Genomic DNA, 9344 nt, shown 5'->3' with positions numbered 1-9344 from the left:
GAACCAGACAAGGCTGCCCACTATCTCCACTTCTATTCAACATAGTGCTGGAAGTCTTGGCTACAGCAATCAGACAGGAAAATGGAATCAAAGGTATCCAAATAGGGGCAGAAGAGATCAAACTTTCACTGTTTGCTGATGATATGATATTGTATCTAGAAAACCCCAAGGATTCAACCAAGAAACTCCTGGAACTGATCAATGAATTTAGTAAAGTCTCAGGATACAAAATTAATACACAGAAATCAGAGGCATTCATATACGCCAACAACAATCTAATTGAGAACCAAATCAAAGACTCAATTCCCTTCACAATAGCAACAAAGAAATTAAAGTACCTAGGAATATATTTAACCAAAGAGGTAAAAGACCTCTACAGGGAGAACTATGAAACACTGAGGAAGGAAATAGCAGAGGATGTAAACAGATGGAAATCCATACCATGCTCGTGGATCGGCAGACTCAATATCGTCAAAATGTCTATACTACCCAAACTGATCTACAGATTCAATGCAATACCTATTAAAATCCCATCAGCATTCTTCACAGATATAGAAAAAATAATTTTACGCTTCGTATGGAACCAAAGAAGACCCCGAATATCAAGAGCAATTCTAGGCAACAAAAACAAAATGGGAGGCATTAATATGCCAGATATTAAACTATACTACAAAGCTGTAGTAATTAAAACAATATGGTATTGGCACAAAAACAGGAATATTGACCAATGGAACAGATGTGAGAATCCTGATATAAAACCAATCTCATATAGCCGTCTCATCTTTGACAAAGCAGACAAAAACATACGCTGGGGAAAAGAATCTCTCTTCAATAAATGGTGCTGGGAAAACTGGATAGCCACCTGTAGAAGGCTAAAACAGGACCCACACCTTTCACCTCTCACAAAAACCAACTCACGCTGGATAACAGACTTAAACCTAAGATATGAAACTATTAGAACTCTAGAGGAAAAAGTTGGAAACACTCTCCTAGACATCGGCCTGGGCAAAGAGTTTATGAAGAAGTCCCCAAAGGCAATCACAGCAGCAACAAAAATAAATAAATGGGACATGATCAAACTACAAAGCTTCTGCACAGCCAAAGAAATAGTCATGAAAGTAAACAGACAACCTACAGAATGGGAGAAAATTTTTGCATCCTATGCATCCGATAAGGGACTGATAACTAGAATATACTTAGAACTCACGAAAATTAGGAAGAAAAAATCAAATAACCCCATTAAAAAGTGGGCAAAGGACTTGAACAGAAATTTTTCTAAAGAAGACAGAAGAATGGCCAACAAACATATGAAGAAATGCTCAACATCTCTAATCATCAGGGAAATGCAAATCAAAACCACAATGAGATATCACTTAACCCCAGTGAGAATGGCCTTTATCAAAAAATCTCCAAACAATAAATGCTGGCGTGGTTGCGGAGAGAGAGGAACACTCCTACACTGCTGGTGGGACTGCAAACTAGTTCAACCTCTGTGGAAAGCAATATGGAGATACCTTAAAGCGATACAAGTGAATCTACCATTTGATCCAGCAATCCCATTGCTGGGCATCTACCCAAATGATCCAGTGACACTCTACAAAAAAGACACCTGCACTCGAATGTTTATAGCAGCACAATTCATAATTGCAAGGCTGTGGAAACAGCCCAAGTGCCCATCAATCAAAGAATGGATTAATAAAATGTGGTATATGTACACCATGGAGTACTATTCAGCTCTAAGAAACAATGGTGATATAGCACACCTTATATTTTCCTGGTTAGAGCTGGAACCCATACTACTAAGTGAAGTATCCCAAGAATGGAAAAACAAGCACCAGATATATTCTCCAGCAAACTGGTATTAACTGAGTAGCACCTAAGTGGACACACAGGTGCTACAGTAATAGGGTATTGGGCAGGTGGGAGGGGGGAGGGGGGCGGGTATATACATACATAGTGAGTGAGATGTGCACCATCTGGGGGATGGTCATGATGGAGACTCAGACTTTTGGGGGGAGGGGGGGAAATGGGCATTTATTGAAACCTTAAAATCTGTACCCCCATATGCCAAAATAAAAAAAAATAATTAAAAAAATAAAAAAAAAAAAAAAAAAAAAATTTATAATATCCTGCAACACCCCTGTGAGTTCACTGCAGCATCCCAAGGCATCTAGGTGCACAATTTGAAAACCGTTTGAGTCTAGGGTATCCCATTTCATGAACAGGGAAAGTAAGACCAAGAATAGTTAAGAAATTTTTCCAAGATTATCCAGCTCATTAACCTAAGTCAAAACAAGAAGCTGTGTTTAAAATACTGAGAATTTAGCCCATGTTCTTAGATTTAACTAGGTCCCATAGGTCTTGATTCTGCAAAGTAAACCTATGGATACAAAACTAGCCTCACTTCCCTGGTCATTTCTCTCTTTGCATTCACCACTAGATGTTCCTCAACATATTGATTAAAAAAACAAAACAACAACAAAAAAAACAAGGCACAAAGAGACAAAGGACCTGCCTAAGAGCACAGAATTTATTAAGAGTAGTAACCCATCTTCAGACCTTCGGTACAGGGCTTTCTTCATCACATCATAGTTTCCTTCCCTCCCTTTTCTAGAGTCCCTCTTCATCTTCTCCTCAAACTCTATTTTCTTTCTCTTTGTTTCTCTTCTTTTTGTTCTTTAGTTCATTCTACTTCCAGGAGCCACATGCCTTTACTGGACTCAGTTCCTACATACAAGATCTTAGACACTATGGTAGAAGCTATTTATCTCACAGTATTCATTCCCTCCTCTTCCTTGTAAAAGAATGCTTAATTTTTGTTGAGCTATTTACATTAGAGTTACATTTTCCAGACCCCTTTGCAACTAGATATATCCATATTGCTAATTTCTGGCCAATGGGTAAGTAGAAGTATGTAAGCAATTTCTGGAAAGTGTCTTTAAAAAGAAGAGATGTGCCTTTTTTCCCCTTCCTTATACCTTCTGTCTGAAATGAGAAGATGATGACTGGAGTTCAAATAGCCATTTTGGATCATAAGGAGGAAGTCACATGTTCAGGATGGTGGAGCAACAATATAGAAAACGGGTTCCTGTTAATCTTAGGCCTCTTTACAAACCCCAGTCTGCTTACCTCTGATTTTCATCTATATAAGAAAGAAATACATTTGTGTATTATTGAACCCATTGTTATTTGAAGGTTTTTGTCAGTATCAACTAAGTCGTAGTATACTAGTAAGTACAGACTGTCTTCATAACACTATAAAAACACATAATGTACTTTAGAACAACTCCTATAGATTTCCCATATTATTTATTTAAAATATGTAAAACTTTAGGACACATAACTGCAGGTACCCATCAGAAATATATAAAACCAAACTCACTCCCTTGAAGTACCCCCTTGAAGATTAAACTATGTTTTCACACCCTATGCCTCACACAGAGAAAAATTTTACAAAGCAAGTGATATTTGACTAAAATATATAAAGAAGTTATGTTTTCATAAGGGGGGAATTCTCAGATAAAATTAGCCCAGTTTAAAGTGACAAACTGAACACTTTGATTTATCTCCATTCTCTCCCCCATCTCTACTAATGATGGAAGAGAGTTCTTAAAATATAAACCCATAGGGAGAACAACAATTAGAGAAAGAATGAAGTCACAAAATTTTGGGACCTGGGAAGCAGATGAACAAGTAGTAAGAATACAAAAAGCTGAATCCTAAACTGGCTATGGGGATAACCAAGAAGCAACCTAATTTGCTTTAAAAAAAAAAGCTCCCCAAAGACATAGGAATTAACATCATAAATCACTCTAGAAGTGAACAAGTTAATACAGAGCTATTCTTTCCTCAATTCCATGCAGCTGGACACCTGTCCCTCCCCATCTCAGTAGAATACAGGAATTTTATTCTCTGGAGAGGGTAAAATATGGGGATTTAGGACTGGAAGAACCCAGGCACAAATGAGATAGAGATATCATACTAAAACTAGGGAGGTTAAATGAAAGTTTACATACTGCACTTTAAAACCCCTGCCCTCTTACCCTATCCCACTCCCAGAATGCTGACAGCCAGGTTAGTATGTTCTAAGTAGGAGTCCTATGATTCTGTTTTGGAGATTATAACCAACCCAAGATAACAGACCTAAAGATTCTGATAGTGGGGTGTTTCCCTACAAATAGCCCACAGAGATCAACCCACAGTAAAGCTCAAAGTCAACAAGCTCGATACACATGTTCAGAGCTTACAATCACCTTTTTAATTTCACCATTCTTAATCACAAACAGCCAAGACATGTGGAAAAAATCTCTAATATGAAAGCCAACTACGAAACAAGTGAAGAGAAAAAAGCAACTTGGAGGAAATAGAAACTATGCACAGAGAAGAAAACTTTCAAAACACAAACAGACCTCGGAAAGATCTGAGAAGTTATTATATCCTTGAAAAAACAGATGCTTAAGAAGAAAAACATGGAGAAAACAAGAAAGATCTCTTGGAAATTTATAGAGGGATTGGGGTCATCTCTAAGAAAAGACAAGAAAAAAAACAAAACCAAATAGATTTTTAAAAAAAAAAATGGCGGGAGAAGATGAAAAAGGAAGAAGAGCAATTCAGGACATATAAAATCTGCTCACAGGAGTTCCAAAAAAGATTGGAAGAAATTGATAACGAAATAAATCAAGAAAATTTCTCACCACTGGAGGACATGAGTTTCCAGAATGAAAAGATCTATGTAATACTCAGCACAATGGATAAAAGTATACCCACACCTCTATTTAAAAAACAAAAATCACTATGAATTTTCAGAGCCTTAGGGCAAAAAAAATTTTTTAAGATTTTACATTTTTCTTAATACACAAATTGAGAATTATATCAGATTTCTCAGTAATAATAATAGAAGCTAGCAGACAATGGATAAATGCCTTCAAAATTATAAATTTTATAAATTAAATGTGAAGATAAAATAAGGGATTTCAGTCATTTAAGATCTCAAAATTTTTTCAGGCAGCTGTTAGAAGATATGATCTATCAAAATAAGAATGTAAAGCGGGAAAAAGACATGATATCCAAGAAACCAAGGAATACAACACAAAAGAGAAGCAAAGTGAATTCTTTGAAGCAGGCATCAGCAAACTATAGCCCACAGGCAAAATTCAGCCTGACATCTGTTTTTATATAGTCCAAAAACAAAGATGATTTTTACATTTTTAAGTGGTTTTTAAAAATTAAAGAAAAGACTATTTCATGACATAAAAACTACATGAAATTCAAATTTCAGTGTCCATAAATAAAGTTCTATTGGAACATAGTCATGCTTATTTACATATCATTTGCAGCTGCTTTCGTGCTGTAACAGCAAAGGTAAATAGATGCAATGGAGAACATATGGCCTGAAAAGTCTAAAATATTATGTGGCTCTTTACAGAAAAATTTTGCCTTGCCCCAACGGATGGTAAAGGAAGATCCCAGAATAATAGCTATGCACCAAGCCTAGAGAGCAACGAGTCCAAGCTATTAATAGAACAAATTAGATAGAATCCCTGAAATGTCTGAATGTACTAAAAGAAGATTTGTATAACTTGAGAAGGATTTGGGGATAAACTGGTTATATGTAATAGAAAATTAAAATAAATGAATAAAAAACAAGAGTATTGTTAAGATAAATTATTTTTAAAAAGTGGTACAGAAAGGAAAATTATTATAGTATACTACGTGGTTCAGCTGTGATAACATTTATGTAGTCATAATAATGTAAGTACTGAATATTAAGTGAAACAAAATTATAATGGAGTAATTATATGAGGACAGTGGGGAAACTAGAAATGTACCAGACAGTAATGAGAATACTGATGGCAACAAGAGTAAAAGAAAGGTGAATTCTTATTTTTCCACAGTCAATAGATAGTGCCTGAAAATAAAAAGTCAAAATGTATTAGCACAAGATTTAGTGACATAAAGTCAAATACCAAGAGAAACAGCTGAGAGAATTAGAAGTAGTGTCTTTAGTGATTAGAAAATGGGGTTAGGGTAGAGGAAAAGAAGGGACAGGATGAGCTTGCTACTTATCAAACTAAAGCTTATAAACGATTTAATTTTTTACACTATGTGTACGTATAACCTTGAAGCAGATACAAACTAAATTTGATGTTAAATCAAAAAAATTCTAACATTCATTTCTGATTGTTTGGCTTGCTTTAACAGGTAAATTTTACAAATGATGTTTATAAACACACCTGATTTGAGAATTTTAAACTCAAAGCAATTAGTAATTAAAAAATAGACATCAAATTGGTAAGTACAAGCGAAGGGATTTTTAAAAACTGGTTATTTTTTACGTACTCAAAATTCCTTTAATTTGTTCTACTCTGTTTAGATCATTACTACTGAGAAGAACTTATCTAAATACTAACCACTTCACTTGATCACCTAAAACTACTTAAAAGATTTAATGGAAGGGTGTTTATATTATGGAAGACAATATGGTAAGATAGTTAATGTAACAATAAGCTATCTTATTAAGTAGGTCATCCAAAGAAGGCTATGTACTATAATAAGTACTCTGGGTTCTAGCTAAAAAATATAAACAAATGTAAAATGGACACATTACTTTTATAGTTATAAATGAATAACTACAAAAATATTGCTTTAATTGGACATCCAGTACATCCCCAAATTCATTTTTCTATAATATCTTTCAAAATCACTCAAACATGTTACACGTTTTCTTAAATGTCCTAGATTTTATATGAATTGCACATAGGGCTTTTTTTTTATTAAGTATTTTAATTTTTTTTTATTTTGACATATTATGAGGGTACAGATTTTAAGGTTTCAATAAATGCCCTTTCCCCCCCTCTCCCCACAAGTCTGAGTTTCCAGCATGACCATTCCCAAGATGGTGCACATTTTACTCATTAGCACATAGGGCTTTTATTTGAGGATTTATACTGATATTTGACAACCAATTTAAAACTGGCTTAATTAACAAGTTTATTCCCTAACACACTTAGCTTGGTATTCTCATTGTTCAATTTTAATACTCTTCGTACAAATGACGGTCAGTTTGTGGCAACTAGCATTTTAGCCAGGAAAATGGTTTACAAACTATGCTCTTTTACATTCATTTTGCTAAAGAGAAAAGAAATGTGCTATTTAGTTTAATACTAACTCTATCTTAAATTGTACCTTGAATTTGTTTACAAAATAAAGTAAAAAAATCAGAAGGGCTAGGTGCATCCCTAATTAGACTATAAATGGCTTCTTCCAAGAAGATTACAGGCACCCTGTTCATAGAATGTAACAGTTGTTTCTCAAATCACCCTTATGAGAGCATTATGAAATTTTATCTGCTTACATTCTATTTCTGCTTTATATTGTTGTTATATTAGAGCTATGTAAGAGTGTGCTTTCTATCATTGCAAATACCAGATAAAATAGTTTACTACATCAAATTGGGGAACTGTACATATAAATTATCTGCTGCTATCTACAGATTATGTCTGTAAAAGTTAAAAGCATTTTTCCCCTTTTTGAGAGAACACTCCCAATACCTTCTTTGGCTCACATATAAATTATCTTTAAAAGGACCAGGTGCAATGGGCAAAGTTGGATGTCTTCCCAACCCAGGTTTGAGTTTTGATTTCTAAATGTACTTGTCTTGTTGAGTTAGGAATCACAGAAATGCAGAAATTAGAGTTTAAAGAAACCATGTCAAGAATTGTTTTCCTGCACCTTCTGCCTTAAGGGAGAGAAAGGAGTGGGGTAATGGCAGTTTAGGATAAGTCATCTGAATTGAAATGAATTTAATTGCTTTTCTTGTTATCTCCCTGCCTGCACAGGTGGCTATGAGAGTCCTGTCTGTCTCCACAGATGCATGTCAGTGTGAACATAAGAGGTACCTAGAATTTGTAAATCAGGTTAGGCAACCAGGTAGCTCTCCAGCTTTGTTCTAGTTGCAAGATTGAATACATTTCCATTGGAAGCATTTGTGTGACATGATTAGACGATTAATATCTAACAGGACACCAGTGCAAGTGTAGCCCACTCCTCCCAAACCAGTTTGGAGTCAACTCCTGAAAGTATAGGTCCACACTGGCATGGAACTTTTGGGTAGAGTTGATATCCTCTATAATATTTCTTCATTTATATGGTTTTGAACTCTGTGGGGTCTGCTCCAGAGTACTCTTGGGAGGACAAGAAATTTCTAACTAAGAAATGCCTAGCAAGGAGGCTTTGTTGGTATATCACTCAGACAGAGAAAGTAAAACCACCCTTTCATTCTGGTTTTAGCATGCCAGCTATCATTATCGCCTTTACATTCCTATGGCTGGCATGCTATAATCAAATGAGAAGACCCTCTGCTCTATTTCTGCTCTATTTAAGGAAGGCAGTGCAATCCCATGCATTTCTGATGTGATGCTGCAGCTTCTCATTCCTCAGTTCTTTATTTAAACATCACCTTCTTAAGATCTTTCACTACCACCCTTTCTAAAGTAGATTCCCTCAACCTCCATCCCTAGTTATTGTCCATCACAGTACTTTATCTCCCTCATAAAAGCAAATTTTAATTATTATATTAAAATTAAAGAAATTTCTCAATTTTCATATATACAGATTTGTGTAAATTCCATGGGGAACACCGAAAAGGCACCATCTGCTTATTAAGTATTATTTTTTTCAGTATTTAAAACATGCAAGGGAAGAAAGCACCAATTTAATCCTTCGTATAAAAGAAACAGGGTCAGGTTCATTTTCAGTTCCTCTTCCTTAAAGACAACTGCATTCATTTCTGATAATTTTTGTATCTGCTGTGGTTCAGTCAACTTCCCTAACAGTTGTGGAATGTGAACTGTCTACATAAGATTGTGGGAAACCTTTTTTTTTCTTTCTACCAGTTGCAAACAAGGTGATATGTCCCTGCATGCTACTGTTGCTAAACTGGGAGCAAAGTAAAAGAAAAAGAAAGACTGATTTAAATAATACATTTAAGGTGCTTGTTGAGTGAAATGTCAAGGAGATTCATGTCTTGCCTTGTCCATCATCAGCCAATCAATGACACTTGAACCTGGGATGACCAGGTCAACTTGCTACCACTGCTACCAAGTGGGAGAGGGATTGCATAGGTCATCTCTCAGAATGACAATTACTTTGTGGAGCTATGGTAATTCCACAAGCCCCGGTCATTGTCTTGCTTAGCAAGAGGCTTCCTAGGCACCCACAGCTAAATACCAGCTCACTCAGATCTTGACACAAGGAAAACAAAAAGGCCTTTGGGATATCAACTCCCTGGTGACCCAGGTCTGATCAGAATTGAATTTCACTCTGCTTAAAACAAGTTTTTTGAG

Source organism: Microcebus murinus, chromosome 9 (genome assembly GCF_040939455.1).
Source record: "Microcebus murinus isolate Inina chromosome 9, M.murinus_Inina_mat1.0, whole genome shotgun sequence".
In the NCBI taxonomy this organism is placed as follows: domain Eukaryota; kingdom Metazoa; phylum Chordata; class Mammalia; order Primates; family Cheirogaleidae; genus Microcebus; species Microcebus murinus.
This window is presented reverse-complemented; position numbering follows the sequence as displayed.